Source organism: Thermobia domestica, chromosome 3, assembly GCF_964235325.1.
Source record: "Thermobia domestica chromosome 3, izTheDome1.hap1.1, whole genome shotgun sequence".
Lineage (NCBI taxonomy): Eukaryota > Metazoa > Arthropoda > Insecta > Zygentoma > Lepismatidae > Thermobia > Thermobia domestica.
Window position 1 is genome coordinate 178,559,050 of NC_137456.1, and position 17,757 is coordinate 178,576,806.

General features: G+C 38.9%; 1 protein-coding gene across 2 annotated transcripts in view; it reads right to left on the bottom strand.

Moving 5' to 3' along the window:
* The window catches only part of LOC145680885 (monocarboxylate transporter 1-like), a 229,929-nt gene that overhangs the window by 28,522 nt on the left and 183,650 nt on the right, over positions 1–17,757 (bottom strand). The window lies entirely within an intron of this gene.

Here is a 17,757-nt window from a genome sequence, read left to right on the forward strand (position 1 = left end):
ACCTCACGCACAGATATGGCGTGTTTGTCGGCGAGCGAACCTGTATCCGTATCACTTTCAGCGAGTGCAGGCTTTGTCGCCAGCCGATCATCAGCCAAGAGTGCGCTTTTGCCAATGGTACCGCGAGCAGTGTGCCGTCAATCCAAACTTCGCATCTGCAATAGTGTTTAGAGATGAGGCGCAGTTCACACGTGACGGCATCTTCAATTTCCATAATGCACATGTCTGGTCGCCAGATAATCCTCATGCGATCAGTCAAAGAAGACATCAACAACAGTTTGCTCTAAATGTGTGGTGTGGTATTGTCGGCGACACTTTCCTAGGTCCATATATACTCCCACCGAGACTGACCGGAAACAACTATCGAGACTCCTTGGAAACCCACATTCCAGATGTACTGGATACTGTACACCTGGCTCTGCGTCCAATGTTACATTTTATGCATGACGGTGCGCCCGCGCATTTCAGTGTTACAGCCCGTCAGTATCTAAATGCCGTATTCCCTGGCAGATGGATAGGGCGTGGAGAACCAGTTGCTTGGCCTCCACGCTCACCAGATCTAAATCCATTGGACTATTACCTGTGGGGACATTTAAAGTCGTTGGTCTACGCATCTGCTGTGGATACTGAGGAGACGCTTCGTATTCGTATCGAAGCAGCTTGCCAGCGACTACGGAACACCCCTGGTACTTGGGCACGCGTTCGTTCATCCATGCGGCGACGGGCTGCAGCTTGCATTCGGGCAGAAGGAGGACATTTTCAGCACTTGCTGTAAAGTACTACAGTATCGATTTTGTGGCGCTGCTGATGCACACAATTTACTGTTTGTGGTTGTAACTCTTGTTTGATGATGGTTCTTTGGACTTTATGACTATACCTGTGTCATTTTGCTTTTCTCACTGCCATTTGTATTAGTGTTGCACTTTCCAATACGGACATTAAAAGTACCAATTATTATGCATTATTTGCGAGTGTTTTTTTTTTCTGATTCTTGTACCATTCAACGCGCAATCGGCTTAATTAATTTCGTTCGAACCTGTGTTGCATATTCTTTCACACACGACACTGGTAATACGTCAGGAAACAGTTCCGGACAGAAGGTGACTATTTCACACCGTCAGGTGGTGTCAGTGGCTATAGCTCTGTAACGATGCATTTCCGGACATATGTTCATATGAACGTTTTTACTTGTCTACCCGTAAGGAATCTGCCCCTGAATTTTTGCCGTGTCTTTTTGAAACACCCTGTATATCCAACAACGTATATGTGTTTTCATTGGGAAGGCCGATGGGGGCTGAATTTGAACGTAAACACTATTGGGGGTGTCACTATACATCTGAGCAACCCCAATAAATAAGAATTCGAGACAAATATTGGTCATTTTCTACTACTTTTATATGTCCCGGTGAACGCCCCCTCAGACCCCTCTGGCCCCCAGCCGATACCGCGAAGACTATGAATGTGACACTAACATCTGCCATTTTCTACTACTTTTTACATATACCGGTAAAAGCCCCTATGATCCTCTGGTTCCAATTTTGAAAAAGACAACGCCTTTGGCCCGCAGCCCATAGGGGCTGTATTTGGAAGTCAACGCCTGTGGAAGTATCGCCATTCATCTCAGTGACAGCGAAAAGTATGGATTTGACACTAATATCGGTCATTTTCCATTATTTTTATATGTCTCGTAATTCTCCACCCCCCAGGTGACTCCCGGCCCGCATACAATGGTGGCTAAATTTGAAAATCATCGCTAATGAAAGTATCACCATTGATCTCAGAGACTGCGAAAACTACGAATTTGACACTAATATCGCTCATTGTGGACTTTTTTTTCTTTTTTTTTTTTTTTTTTACAATTCTCGTGATCCCCTTTATAATGCCCCGTTCCTTAGCTGATGGGAGCTAAATGTGAAAGTACACGCGGTCTTGAGTTTCACCATTGAGCTCAGCGACTCTGGAAACTATGGATTTGACATTAATATAGGTTATTTTCGATTATTTTTACGTCTCGGAATTCCCCCCTCTGGTGACCCAAGGCCGTATACAACGGTGGATGAATTTGAAAGTCATCGCTAATCGTAGTGTCACCATTGATCTAAGCGACTGCGAAAACTATGGATTTGACACTAGTATCGGTCATTTTGGATTACTTTTACGTTTCGGTATCCTTCCCCCCCTGTTGACCCCCAGCTCGCAGTCGAATAGGGTGAATTTGGAAGTTAATGCAATCGGAGTTTCACCATTGATCTCAGCGACCGCGAAAACTATGAAATCGACATTAATATCGGTCATTTTCTACTACTTTTACATGTCCCGGTAAACGCCCCCTTGAGACACCCTGGTTCGAATTTTGTCAAAAACGCTTCGCCTTGGTGTGGGACCTGGACCAAGGTACCCGTGACCAAAATTTGATTACTCTCGATCAACTTGTCTGGTCCCTAGGCCGGTCCCGGTAAACGTCCCCTTGAGACCCCCTAGTTCGAAATTTGAAAAAAAAAAAAATCTTCGTCTTGATCTAGGGCTTAGACCAAGCTACCCGTGACCAAATTTTGAAAAGTATCGGTCTACTCGTCTGGTCCACAAGTCCCACAAAGATAGACAGACAGACACAAACAAATTCTTTATTTTATTTATATTAGAAAGGTCAGATCTGCAGTTATTATAATAGAGCGGTGCTTAAGCGATTGATCGTAGAAATTCAAACTCCGATGAGTGATAATTTCATAGGCTTGTTTTATTACAAGTTTAAACTCTTTAGTCAGTAGAGAAGAGGGCGTGAATCATGGGTCAGAGTTGATGACAACGGGTTTTGTAGGGTCTGTGGGTCACAGTGGGTGAAAGTGGTTCATGGTAGGTGATGGGTCAGAGTGGGTCACGGTGGCTCGTGGGTCACGATGGGTGGTGAGTCAATTGGTCGTGGATAAAGTTTTCATTGCCCCACGCACTCTCTGAACTAGGGTGTTGAAAATTAATCTGTGAAAATCAATTGCAATTGATCAATCAATTGAAAATAATTGCTGTGGAAATCAATTGCAATTGAATTAATTGCCAATTAATTTCATTTGCAATTGAATGACTGAATTCAATTGCAATTACTTTCCACTGCAATTACTTTCAATCAATTGATTAATTGCAATTGATTCTCCATTATTAATGGCCAACTGCAATTAACAATTAACCATTGCTTACTTCAATTGTTAATTGCAATTAACAATTAAATTTACAGATTAATTGTTAATTGTTAATTCAATTGAAATTTGCCCAACACTGACAGGAATTGATGCGCCTGATTAGGGTCTAAGGGTTAAAGAAAGCCCATGGAATAATCCTTACTAACACAGATAGTATCTTGAATAGATGGAACGATTTCTTTGACAATTTGCTTAAGAGTTTTCATCCCGGCGAAATTAAAATACCGCTAATTTTACAGTAATTATGTGATATCTTCAAATATATAAAAGATAATCGAACTGTGGAACAAGAGCGCCCTAGACAATATTATTTTACATAAGAAACCGTTATCACAACTCACTTATCTGCTTTCGATTTCGAGCCATTTTGAAAATCGGCATTTATTTTCGCGTTTCTAAACAGCTGAAAACGGAAAGCCACTAGGTGACTTGTGATAACGGTACCTCACGCAAAATAATATTGTCTAGGGCGCTCTTGTTCCATATTTCAATTATCTTTTATCTATTTGAAGATATCACATAATTACTGTAAAATTAGCAGTATTTTAATTTCGCCGGGATGAAGACTCTTAACACGCAACCGGGTGGAGAAAGGAAAAACCAAACAGCAGAACTGATATTCCAGAGTCTAACCAAAAAGAATTAGAAATTACTTAAAAGAAATTAAAGAAACACAAATCGCTGGGTGTAGACGAAATTTCCACTGAGTTAATCTTGACTAGAGGGGGAAAATTATGAAACAGGATACACAAATTCATTCTCCTTATCTGGAACAAGCAGGAATTGCGACAAAACTGGAAAGAATCAATCATTGTCCCAATACATAAGAAAGGAGATAAAACTGATTGTAATAATTATTTAGGCATCAACATCCTATAAAATTATTTATTGATTTAGAAAAGCCTATGACTCGTTTAGGAAGAAAACATTATACGATATTCTTACAGAATTTGGAATACGGAAAAAGCCAGTTAGGTTAATTAAGATGTGTTTAAATTAATCCCAAAGTAAAGTCCCAGAAGGAAAATTCCTTCCACGAGCTTACAGGTCAAGAATGACCTGAAACAAGGAGATGTGTTTTCGTCATTATTATATACTGTAACTTTATTCTTGAGCATGAAGAAAATGAATCTTTGAGTTTTTACGTCCCACGCTTATGCCGGTAAGGCTAAAAGAGACGGTGATAATGAGAAATGAATGCAATGGTGGAATGAAGAAAGGGGGACGAAAAGGGGATCCCGGGAAAACCCGGTGTTTGTCCAATACAAAGTCCACTTGGCGCGACCTGGGATCGATCTAGGATCCCAACGCATCAGAGGTAAACGCTCTATCACTAAGCCACCATGGTCCCAACTTCGTTCTCGAGCAAGGAAAATTAAAGATAACAACCAGTGCCTGGAACTAAAATGGTATTCACCAGGTTATGGTGTGTGGATAGAGGAGATAGGAGAACAATATAAAGAAATGCAGATGTCTTTTAAACGCTGGCAGGGACATAGATAGAAGGAAATGGAGAAAAAATTAAATACATGTCAGTACTGCAAATTATGGATGCGTTAAAATACCAAATAATTGTTTCGACAAAGTGGATACTTTCATATATCTAGGATCGATATTAAGAGACAAAAATAAAATCCACGAAGAAATTAAATCGGCTGGAAGCAGGGAATTTGTATTATTATTCAGTTCAAAATCTTTTGTCGTCGCGAATTCTGTTGAGGAATGTGAAGCTCAAAATATATAAAACAATAACCATGTCTCTTGTGCTCTATGGTTTCTGAAACATGGTCGCTTACACCAGGGGCGGATCCAGGACCGTCTTCTGGGGGGTTGATGGGGTGTCATACTGCTACTTTTAAGGGCTCCAAACTTTGGGATGGGTTTTATTTATATATATAAAATAAGAAAGTTTCCCCTTCTGGGGGGGCGATCGCCCCGATCGCACCCCCCTGGTTCCACCCCTGGCTTACACAAAGGGAAGGAGGAAGACTGAAAATATTTTAAAATTAGTCGGGCAGATTTGGCGGGGAGCCGTACCATCTGGTATAGTTTTTTTCTTTGCTTTTTATTATAAAATAGAATGTCCTTTTGTAGATTCCGATTAATGCCACCTTGTCATCCTTGGGCAATTTTCAATATTACGTCATATATGACGTCACTGTTTCACACCTCTAATTTATGTAGTAAACGCTAATGAATGAGTTATAATCTCTGAAACACAGCAACCATACACAGTAAAAACACAATTTTTGACAGGATACATATAGTTAGACCTTTCCACAATTTGGGACATTTTAGTGACCATCCCTGGTATGGGAACAATATAGTGACGTTACAATTTTGGAAAAGCATTTATTTAAAAATGGACTTTAATAATTCGCTATGAACAAATTATTTAAAGAAATTGTACCAAACTAAACGAGATAGAAGGGAGAAATACGTATGTCCATTGCATTCATGAGTCCTAGTAGACTGTGGCTTATACACTGACCAGCCAGAACATTACAGCCACCTACTTACTATCGATATAAACCTGTCAAGGAGATAGCAGCGTCACCTGACGAGGAATGCCTGCTAGGCAGACACACATACGGTGCGTGTATTACCAGTGAGCGTGCTGGCCGTGTGTTAGAATGGGAAAGGCGCGCGAAACATCTGAGTTTGACTGAGAACAGATTGTAATGGCCCGGAGGCTCGGTACGAGCATTTCGGAAACTGTACGACTTGTCGGGTTTTCGAGAAGTGCTGTGGTGAGTGTCTTCAACAAGTGACGAACCCAAGGTGAAACGACGTCCAAACGTCGAGAGGTTTGGCGGGCCCCCTCATTACAGATGTCGGACTTCGTAGGCTAGGAAGACTGGTAAAACAGAACCGAGGAACACAATGGCGAGCTCCAATTGATATGCTGGCCCCCAACGTGCTGGATCTGAACCCAATGGAACACCTCTGGATGCGTCGTCAAAGCGCATCATCTCCCTCCTCGGGATTTAAGGAATTTGGTTACATGTGTGTGCAAATGTGATGCCAATTTTCTCTAGTAACCTACCAAGACCTCATTACTTCCATGCCAGACGCGCCGTCGTTGTTATCTGTGCCAAAGGTGGACATACCGACTATTACGTAGGCGGTCATAATGTTCTAGAAGATCAGTGTATTTACCAAACATAACAATGGCATCACAACTGTAATATGCAGCTACCTGGCAAAACAGATAGTTCAAACTTGAGAACATATGAGAGATCCATTTGCCTCTTCTGCGATATAACTAATAATTGACTGTATACTTTAACATCATATCCTTCCTTCTTTCCAAGTGTGACTTTTTTTCGGTTTTTCTTAGACTGTGGTGGAATCCATGCGGCGAATTATTTTTGAAATCTGAAACCAATCTCCAGAGCATCTTCTATATTTACATTAACGTCACCCGTATGTCCAGTACTGACGTTAACAATGTCGCTGATTTCAGTATTTAGTGGATAAATGCATTGTTAAAAGGTTTTCTTATCTTCTCTCGGTTGTTTTGATCCAGAACTATACGGCTGGCTTCCTCCTCTTTATGAGTATTCTTTTTGGAATCTTCTTCCATCAGATCCTTTGGTATGGACACAGTATTGCAGATATGGTGAGAAAGAATCCATCCGGGAACTTGATCTGGAGAAAGAGTCGTCAGAATGAGTCCTCCTTTTGCCTTCCCCTTTCTAATTTAAGAATGATCTCCAAACTAATCTACATGAACACCATTCCAAGGTTCAGCTCTATGATGGCGAACACTATGTCCTTCTAAGAGTGTCTTTAAACTCAGAAGGGAGAACATATTTCCATTTCAACAATATGCCACGTTATGTATCTCGCATAGTTGAAATGTGCAGCTGCTTTTCAAAAAAAGCGCTTTAGACAGTACAGCTTAATTAACCAGTCACCCTTTCTTTGTGATCTAATAAACAACTGAGTTATGACAACAGTGATGACTAACGTGTCCATCCACAAACTGACTAGTTGGGGTTTCCCTTTCTTTGTCAAGTCCATACTGTAGCTCTCCTACTGTGTTAGTTCCATCGTGAATAAAGTCATCAAGAAGAACGGATACCACCATACGCAATCCTCGCACTGCTCTCACCCATACGTTTCCGGAAAGCATATTGCTCACATCTCCAAATGCTAACTGTAGCAAATCCTCCAAACCGCTTCCTCTCCTAAGATATCCAATAGATACAATGAATGACATTAGTGTGTGCACCATACCTGGTCTAGCAACAAAGTGATGCCAGCGCTCAATATCAAACCACTTGATTTTCGTTATAACTTTGTATATTTGCATATTTGCTGTTAATGTATATAAGGATATTTTTCTCTGACAACTTCTTCCACATAACACGTTTTAAGAACAGTAGCTGGATGGGACGGTGGAGAATTAATAAGTGGCCCAAACATATAGCGTGCTGGAGTTGACATATAGTTTGTTTGTCTGGCAATTCTATTCTTGTTCCCCGACCATTATATATCATCACCAGTCAGAATAGTTTGCAACCACTGTATGTCCATTTCTAAGACATGAGAAATGTTTTCTGAAGTTTTGATTATATCGAGAGATTGACCTTTCGTGATAGCCACAAAGGGTGGGCACAATTCCTTTGGACCGCGATATGCATAGGCGTTACTTGTAGCAAGTCACTAAGTGTGAGATGATGCACAGATGAACCTTTCAGACGTGGTATTGTTAATCCATAAGATCGACTCGTGTCATAGGTATACCTAGTATATGATTCCTATACACTATACATATTAGCGTAACATAAACACCCTTATCTCACTTTTTACATTTATACAAGTTTTACTGTAGTGCTTTCATGAGTAAGAAATATTTATTTTATATTTTTCTTTGTCATTTCCTTTAGTTTGGTCCAATTTGTTTAAATACCTTGTTCATAGCGAATTATTAAAGTGAATGAATATTTTTCCAAAATTGTAACGTCACTATATTGATCCCATACCAGGGATGGTCACTAAAATGTCCCAAATTGTGGAAAGGTCTAACTATATGTATCCTGTCAAAAATTGTGTTTTTACTGTGTATGGTTGCTGTGTTACAGAGATTATAACTCATTCATTAGCGTTTACTACATAAATTAGAGGTGTGAAACAGTGACGTCATATATGACGTAATATTGAAAATTGCCCAAGGATGCCAAGGTGGCATCAATCGGAATTTAAAAGAGAACATTCCAATTCATAATAAAAAGCAAAGAAAAAACTTTATACCATGTGGTAAGATATAGTAAATTTTACCATTGCTATCTTCTCGACTAAATAAAGTCCTGAGACGAATATTCGGACCCAAGAGGAACGGGAGAAGACTGGCGGAAACTTCATAACGAGGAACTCTATAATTTGTATCTTTTACCAACATTTTTAGGGTCATCAAGTTTAGGAGGCCCAGGTGGGTAGATCATGTAGCCAGAAATAGGAACACTTCAAAAGTTTTAACTGGAAATGTAATAGGAAAACGACCACTAGGAAGACCCAGGCGCAGATGAGAGGATAATATTAAGGTTGGTCTAGCAGAAATAGGAATACGTAGTAGAAACAATCCAGTTTATTGAGGATAGAAGCCAATGCAGGGCTTTTGTGAACGCAGCACTGAACCTCCGGGATCATAGTTCATAGAGGTAGTTAATTATATAAATAAATAAAATAACGAGTAAAAAATAAATACGTATTCCGAAAGATCGCAGTTTAACGCTTGACGTTGTCTAAATATAGTGTTTAAAGTATTCTCATCGTCTTATTATGTAACTCTTACAGGTTGAGTATTAGGTTCAAGAATACAAAATATTGACTTGGTGCAAATAAAATGTCACCAACATACTTTAATCGCCTGTAGTTTCACCCACATACTTTAATCGTTCCTCAGCCAAGGATGGGATTAAATAACGAAACAAAAAAATAAAGTCTGTATTCTGCGATGCGAAGAACTCCTCAATTACACGTTTTACTTTCGGGTTATCAAAGTAGTTCTTACCTGCCACGATGTGATCGAGATGTCGGAAGATGTGGTAGTTAGTGAGAGAGAAATATTGTGGGTGATGAATTGTTTGGTTCAACTATTAATGGAAATTATGCACCGTTTCCGTTTTCGACATGTAGGAATGTATTTTTATGCAACGTGATTACACCATTACTGGAAGCTTGTAGACAAGTTTGCGATACGCTTTATGGAGGTCGCACTATTGTGATCAGAAAAGAAAGTTTCGCTTCGACGGGGAAAAACATGATGGATCATCCCTTCCTCTCCCCGATGAACCATAATAGAAGCAACAGTACCATGTGCGGATGGAGAGTGTTTTAGGAAACAGTCCTGAGCATTAAGCAGAATCCAACTACAGTCCTGACCTTTTACATTTGTCATAGTAGATCCTGCTTTCATCAGATGCAACAATGAATGCGTCAGTATTTATATTTCTGTAAACATACAGTATATAAAGAAATAATACATTACATACACAGCAATATTGAGATTAATATATGGTGTTCTTTGGAGAACACAATCCGAACCATACAGATTCATCTTAGAATGGAGAACTGTTTCGTTAGTCACCTACTTCACAATTTTACCTGAATAAACACCTGGATCAGGTCTACCAACTTCTGTCAGTGCCGCGAAAAGTTACGTGTAAGTTGGGTTGCATCTCTCTAGGCGTTCCCACAACCGCAAATTACCTGGGCCCCAAGTAATGGAATTAAAGCGCTTAGGAGGGAGATACTTTTGTGGCTGGGTGTACAGTACCGTGCGGGGGGAGAGAGGCGACGGCCCCGGACGCCGAAGTAAGGAGGCGCAGAATTCGGGAGGAAAAAAAATGATATATATAAAATGGAAGGAAAAAGTAATTTTAAAAAGTGTCAAAATCAAGGAAAAGTAGAAAATTTTCTTGAGTTGAAAAAGTTGAAAATTTTCTTCCCGCCAACTATGGTGGCGCTTCACTCATATGTACGGAGAGGAGGGTGCCGTCGTATACTCTGGCCCCGGGAGCTGATTTTCCACGGCACGGCACTGCTCATGTACTCACCTGCTTTTTAAATTTCGAGATCAGGATCTAAATCTGAATCGGCAATTTCACTTCCGAACGGGATCTAAACTGTATTCTTCTAAAACCTTTGATTCGTTTTACTTGCTTCAAACAAGACAATGTCTGTAAAATTAAATGGTTTTTGAAACAAAATATTCCACTATATTATCGAACCTGTTGCAGTTAAACGCAGAAAGTTGAACACAAGAATCAGACTGCAAAAGTTCGTTTACTATTCGCTGGATGCCAGGTTAATAGTATTTCTTCGAGAACTGAGTCTCAATAAGTATTTAATACGGCCGTCAACCGACCGAAACCCATCATACTTTACATAGGGGCTATTACGTGAAAAATGAGTTGGACTCGGGCTCCGGCGTTTCGGGATAAACATACAAAACTAGTCTGAGTCGGGCTTAGGATCGACTAACTTTACGGCGTATAAACACAAAGGATCGATGCTGTGTTTACAAAAGCTCTCCATTGACTTCTGTCCTTTAGTCAACTGGATCCAGTATCTACTTTGTATTCCGATTGCTGCGAGATCCATGTTATTATTGTTCTCCCAGCTGTACCTTGGTCTTCCTAATGATCATTTACCAATTAGATTTCCAGTTAAAATTTTGAAAGCATTCCTACTTTCATCCATTCCGGGCTACGTGACCTGTCCACTTGAGCCTTCTAGACTTGGCGATCCTAGCAATGCTTGGTAAACGGTATAAACTATGTAGTTCCTCGTTATGAAGTTTTCCTCATTATCCATTCCCGTTTCTCTTGGATTTTAGTATTCGTCTCAAGAATTTATTCTCAAATACTTTCACTCTGCGTTCTTCCTTCAGTATAAAGCAACCATGTTTCGCAACCATACTTGATAAAGCTGTCGTTGAGGAATAAAAATTAAAAATTAATATAAGTCAGAAGAGATAAACTCTGAAAATTGTTTGAGATTTAAAAAATATGAAGAAGATTAAAGCAATGTTGGGTGGGGCGATTGAGGTTGTGATAATTGTTTAAGTAGAACAGCTTGCTACTTTTCAATAACAGGTAGTACGCGAGTCATTAATAATAACAGATACATTTCAGACCTTATACTACGAACGAAGCTATGAAATGTAAGTGAAAATAAAAGGCAATATGAGAAATTGTGAAATATGATAATGATGATGAGAAGCGCACTATATGAGTCACTGAATGAAAACTTACAAAATGGGGTTGAATGTTGAGTATTGCGTTGCACGGTGAAGGAACGTAGACATTATGAAAAGACAACAAAAAAATCTTGTATTTTAATACTTCCAAACTTGTATATTGAGGAGAATAGTGAAACTTCTGATTGGCACGTTAAATTAAAAAAAGGTATTAGGAATAATGGGAGCGAAAAAAATGTGAAATAACACATTGTTCAAAAAACTTGTACTTTGTGTCACGTAATAGAAAATATTATGGACCAGAAACAAGGGTGGTATCTATCTATCTATCTATATATATATATATATATATATATATATATATATATATATATATATATATATATATATATATATATATATATATATGTATATAATTATTGAATAGTAATAATATAATTCCTAAAAAACTAAGTTCACCAAGGATCATAGCATATACGCTTCTAAGGAACGTAGACATTATGAAAAGACGATAAAAAAATCTTCTAAGGCGGAGTATGTGCAAGTAGCCTACCAGTGAAGGATAAGTTGTGCTGGTAGATATAGAAACTTGATCCTCTAGCTCAACTAGCTTTATATTTAATTCAGAATTTTGACGTAAATTAAGTTGAATCTACAAGCTTTCATCAATCTAGTCGTCGACCTCAATTTTTATCTAGTCGAGCGCCCAGAGATGCCCTGGAACATTTTCAGATGAACCTGTTCAATAACACTCTGCCTCCTGACTAACTGGGATTTCCTCACGTTTTCTGAATACGTACTAGGTTTGTGATGTTTACACGTAATACCATTGTTTCCGCTACAGTAGGGGGTTTCTAACAGAGACATAAACCGATGTCTCCCTATAACAACACACATCAGAGTTTCTGAGGTATATACAATCAAGTAACTGCTAAAGTATCTTCTGCCTCTTTTTAAAATTAAAGAAGTTGCTTATTTCTTCTATGTGTTGTCCTTTATTTATAATAATAAGATTTTTTATTTTCGAAGCTCTCGTTGGAAATTATCTTCTGCCTTATTTCAAGATAATTGCAGTGAAACCTCTTACTAGCGGACGCTGATGAGACATGATTATTTTCCATAAACAAGATATGTGCATTACAGAGAGGATAAACAAATTTAGATTACTGACCTCATGCGGTAATTGCATCCAGTATACAGTAAATATAGGGTAACACATGAAAAAACAACCCTTACATACAAACAAAATACACGAAAATATTTCTCAAAGAAATTATAATCGAATTAAAATATGAGTTGAGTTGATCTTGAGTTTAAGGTCCCTATTCAGCAGCGACGCTATATGAGACGTGGACCTACTTATTAACGTGAAATTCGAACCACATGAGCTCCCGCCGGGAATCGAACCCGAGCCTCCCACGCCAAAGGCGCGTACGCTAACCGCTTAGCCACGGAGGGGCTCCCATCAAACAATAACCAACCAAGCTTATGACAAGAATTAATATTTACAAAAATAGTTTGTAGTATTATTTCAGTTATAATACAGTATACACTCGTATATACATCGAACTATTTAACAAATTGTAAATAAAACTAGTCACTGAAGTTATAAAATTGACTTCAAGTTTGCTATAAGGTATCTAGGAAAATACAAATATTATAGCTTCAATAAAGTCGAAATTTCACCAGTTGAGAAATAACCTGAGAAAATTCCTTGTCATATCATCTGTTTCAATTAGCATTGTATTTGTTTCTAAATATCAGTATTTAGGGGATGCACCGGTGCACGTTCATCCCCCCCCCCCTTCCAGAGAAATTCCTCATTCACACCACAGATGTCTAAAGGTATTTTAAAAAATTACATTTAAATCAAACGTACTGGTAGTTCAGGGGCTGCTACATATGCGATTCGAACTGGCATTGGTCGCTGGAAGTGTGACGTCACGGGGAAGAGAGGAAATCGCGTCTTCTGCTTTTAGCATATACTTTTTGTATACTCCGAGCATATTGTAACTTGATTGTTAAAACTACATAAAGACAAAAATATTACTAATTCTAACACTACAAATACGTAGGGTAAATTGTTATATTATAATTTATATTAATGTTATCATGCACTCATTGTTATTGTTTTATGAATATTGATAGGAAATGTTAGTGATAATTAATTCTAATTGCAGCCTTCAGAAGTAACAGAACCCGGAATACATTGATTTTTTTTTCTTGCACTGTGTTTCTTCATTGTTTGGGCTTTATTTATTTATTTAATTTTTTTTTTAGGTTGAGATTGCTCAAATAAATGTTTTTGTTTTTGGTAGAACATCTGTTTCTACTATATTTTGGGTTTAGTTCGCGAAAAACGTGCCCGAACAAAATTCGTAAGCGCGAGTGCCAGGAGGGTAATAACTGCAAGTCTCATTAAAGGATCTGAGCCAAAACCTGACTAAGCACGAGCCTGAATGAAGGATGTGAGCCCAAGCAAAAATGAGAACAAGCCCTACTAACGCCAGTGAGCTCGAGTCCCACTGAGTGTTGAAGTTTGAGCCCAAGTAAGCGCTTGCCAGAAAGAGATCAGTGAGCACGAGCTCCAAGGAACCTAATTAGTGGAAGCCTCATTGAAAGATTTACGTATAAGCTAAAAAAACAAAATAAAAAAAGCTATAGCTTAGGGCCCCAAACAATTAAAGGAAAATCTTTATGTACATTTCCAAAATATAAGAAAAAACAATAAATAAAATTATATATATATATATATATATATATATATATATATATATATATATATATATATATATATAGAGAGAGAGAGAGAGAGAGAGAGAGAGAGAGGGTTGATTATTTCGTGTGTCAATTTCATTTGTTCACTGTGCAAAAGTGGTATGAGGTAAAGCCGTGGAATTTGGTGTAACTTTAGATGAAGGACATAAGTTTTGTTTCGCCATAGAAGCATGTCGCCCGTACTAAAGATTGAAGAGATATAGGGTCAAAGGTCAAATTTCGATTATTTTTTTTTCCTTATGGAACTGCAATGGTAAATTCTGAAAGAGACTGAAAAAACGTAAATCGAAGTGATAACAGAAAAAGCTGTATGGTATGATTCTATGTCGCAAGCCGACCAAATATGCGTCAATCAAGTGTCAAGGGCAGAGGTCACTGTCAGATCAAGGTCACAGGTGATCTTGAGAACCCATTTGAATACACTGAAAACAACGCAATGACCGTACCTCATCATGTCAAATGGGTTCTTAAGGTGACCTGTGACCTTGATCTGATCGTGACCTCTGAGCATGACACTTGATTGACGCATATTTGGTTCACTTGATTGACGCAATGAGCACGAGCCCACATTAGTGAAAACCGCGCTGGTATCAGTGAGCTCGAGTTATATGATGGTAGTGAGATCGAGCCCAGGTGACGGAAGTGAGCCAACACAAGTGAGCACGCGTCCAATCCAGATTAGTGTGCCCGAATCCAAGTAAGTGTGTGACCGAAGGAGACTAGAGAGCACGAGTTCCAAGGAGCCTAGTGAGTTCGAACCGCATTAAAGAATGTCAGTCCTAGACCAAGAAAGCGCAAGCCTCAACGAGAATAAATAGCACGAACCTCACTGAAAATTTCGAACCCGAGCCCACATTAATACACACTAGTGTCAGTAAGTTTGAGCCCCATTGATGAGTGAGCTCGACACCGGTTGACGGGAAATAGCACGCGCGAGTGAGCAAGAATCTAATTAAGATTAGTGATCCCGAGCCTAACTAATCGCGTGCTCCTCGAAATAAATTAGCGTGCACGATCTCCAAGGAGCTTGGTGAGAGTGAGCCTCACTGCAGGATGTGAGACCGAGACCGAGTAAACGCAAGCCTCATTGAGGATATGAGCACGAGCTTGAGTAAGAGCGAGCCTTAACGAGAATAGTGAACTTTTTCCCCACTGAAAGTAATAAACTCATTGCAAGCCCCACTGACGCCATTGAGCACGAGGTCCTTTACTCTAGTTAGTGACCTTTACTCTAGTTAGTAAGCCCGAGCTTTATTGAGTGTAGTGAGCCCAAACCCAACAAACGTGTACCCCAATGAAATGAAAATGAAAATGAAATGAAATGAAATCTTTAAGTTTTACGTCCTACGGTTATGCTGGTTATTCTAAAGGAGACGGTGATTATGAGAAATGAATGAAATGGTGGAATGAAAAAAGGGGGAGGAACCGGGAGAACCCCGAGAAACCCATGAACACGGTGTTTGTTCACCACAAAGTCCACACGGCGCGAACTAGAATCGAACCATGGACCCCAAGCACCGAAGGTGAACGCTCTACCACTGAGCCAACACGCCTCCACCCCCAATGAAGTTAGTGAGCGCGAGCTCCCAGCAGTCTAGTGAGTGTGATCACGGCCGGATTTAGGGAGGTGCACCGGTGCACGTGCACCCCTTCGTTGTAAATATACACTATCTAAAATGAGAAGCTAGCAGTGAAAATAGCAACACTTTCCGAAACTTTCTGCCATTATTTTTCCGTTTGGGGCTTAAGAGAAAGCAGAGCTTTACAAAAGCAATACATTAAGTCGATTTTCTGAAGGTTGAAGGAAAATGATTCACCAAGCAAAACAATATAACATTTGTCAAGTAGGACAGAAAACATCCGACCTTCTTTAAAATAACCGCTCCCCGTTCTATGTATCACCATTGTCAAGGGTAAAGAATATTGACACTTTGAAGAGTTTCAGTGTGATTGGTTAGTTTGGTAATTATTGGTGCACCCCCGCTCAGAAAATCCGGGATCCCATCCTGAGTGTGATCCATATTGAGGATGAGTCCTAGCCCAAGTGAGCACGAGCCTCAACGGAAATAAGAACGCGACCCCCATTGAAGGTAATGAACACGAACCCATAAGCTGCGCATGTAACTATTTTAAACGTTAAAGTGAATATTTAAATAAGAATAAACGCAATGAACACTATATGTTGGCATACGGAAAACCTAGTTTTGAGCGAGCATTACTGGCGGAAAAGAGAGTTGCCAATCAGGTTTGTCTCGATTATTTTTTTGTTTTGTTTTGTTTTGCTTTGCTTTCACCGAGTTATGGGGACAAAATGGACAAATCCTCTTTCCTAAAATTTTTGCTCGTCCTACAGGATCGGAATCCATGACTCTAGTTATTTAAATTTCTTTCAAGTTCTTCAACTTCATATGTTTGAAAAATAAATTATTTTCTCTTAACCTTTTAATTATGTTCGTCCTTAACAATTCCATGCCAATTCGCTATATGCAGGGAAGAAATTGCATGAGGGAGGAACTTTTTTTCTTATAGGTAGCTTATGAAGTTCGTGTTGTAAGTCTGTCTCATAATCTTTCGGTAAGAAATGAATAGAATAAATATTAGCATTGTTTACATCGACTCTGTCTGCGCGTTTACACCGAGAAACTCTCTGTCGTTGTACCAACAACATTTTAGCAAAGGGGTGCTATATTATACATGGAGTCTCCCTTTTTCAATTCGGACATTGAGCAAGATAAAAGTTATTTTTATTCATTTTTCTCTCAATAATTACCCATTCTTTATAAATTTCCCGCATCGAGACCGCTTACTGTATTCCCTACAATGTGTTTGTTTAGTGCTCTCTTCCACGTCGCGCAAGAATTCTGGGTATTTTTTTCTCTCGATAGCAGAAAATGTGCCAGCTGTAATACTCTATATACATTGCTGGTAGTTATTCGTGCACCTCTCGTCAGAAAATCCTGGATCCGGTCATGCTAAATATTATCAAATAATGAAATATACTTTAAATTATCAGAGATAAATATCACACGCAGAAACCGATTTTCACATCAGAAAGTGAGAAAATATTATTTTAAAAGTGAGCATGTATGAAGTATGTATAGATGTCGTTTCCCTTTACTTCTGCCATATTTTCACCAGTATTTTATTACAAAAAGAACAGAAAGTGCATATTTTATCGAAGCTTTGAAATAATTCATATTAAAGACAGATTTATGGGTCACTTGTAAAGTATTGTAAACATTATTTTAAGTATATCACAATTATTCTTGTTCATCATACCCTAAAAGTATTTCTGAGATGGAAGTCTACGTCAAATGTAAGATGTTTGTGTCAAATTTCGTCTTATGTCCTCCCTTTGTCCATTATTAGGATGTCATTGGTTTATATTTATATTTATACGAGCTCTATACGATACTCTAAGTCAATATTCCGAGCTATATGTTATGTTTACGGAATGGGTAGTATAGTAAATTTAATTGTCTCTAAATAGCTAACAAAGATGGTCAAATACGGTATGTGAAAACCTTCCTTTGGTATGCTACCTCATCATACAGTTTGAATACTCTGCTAGATCAA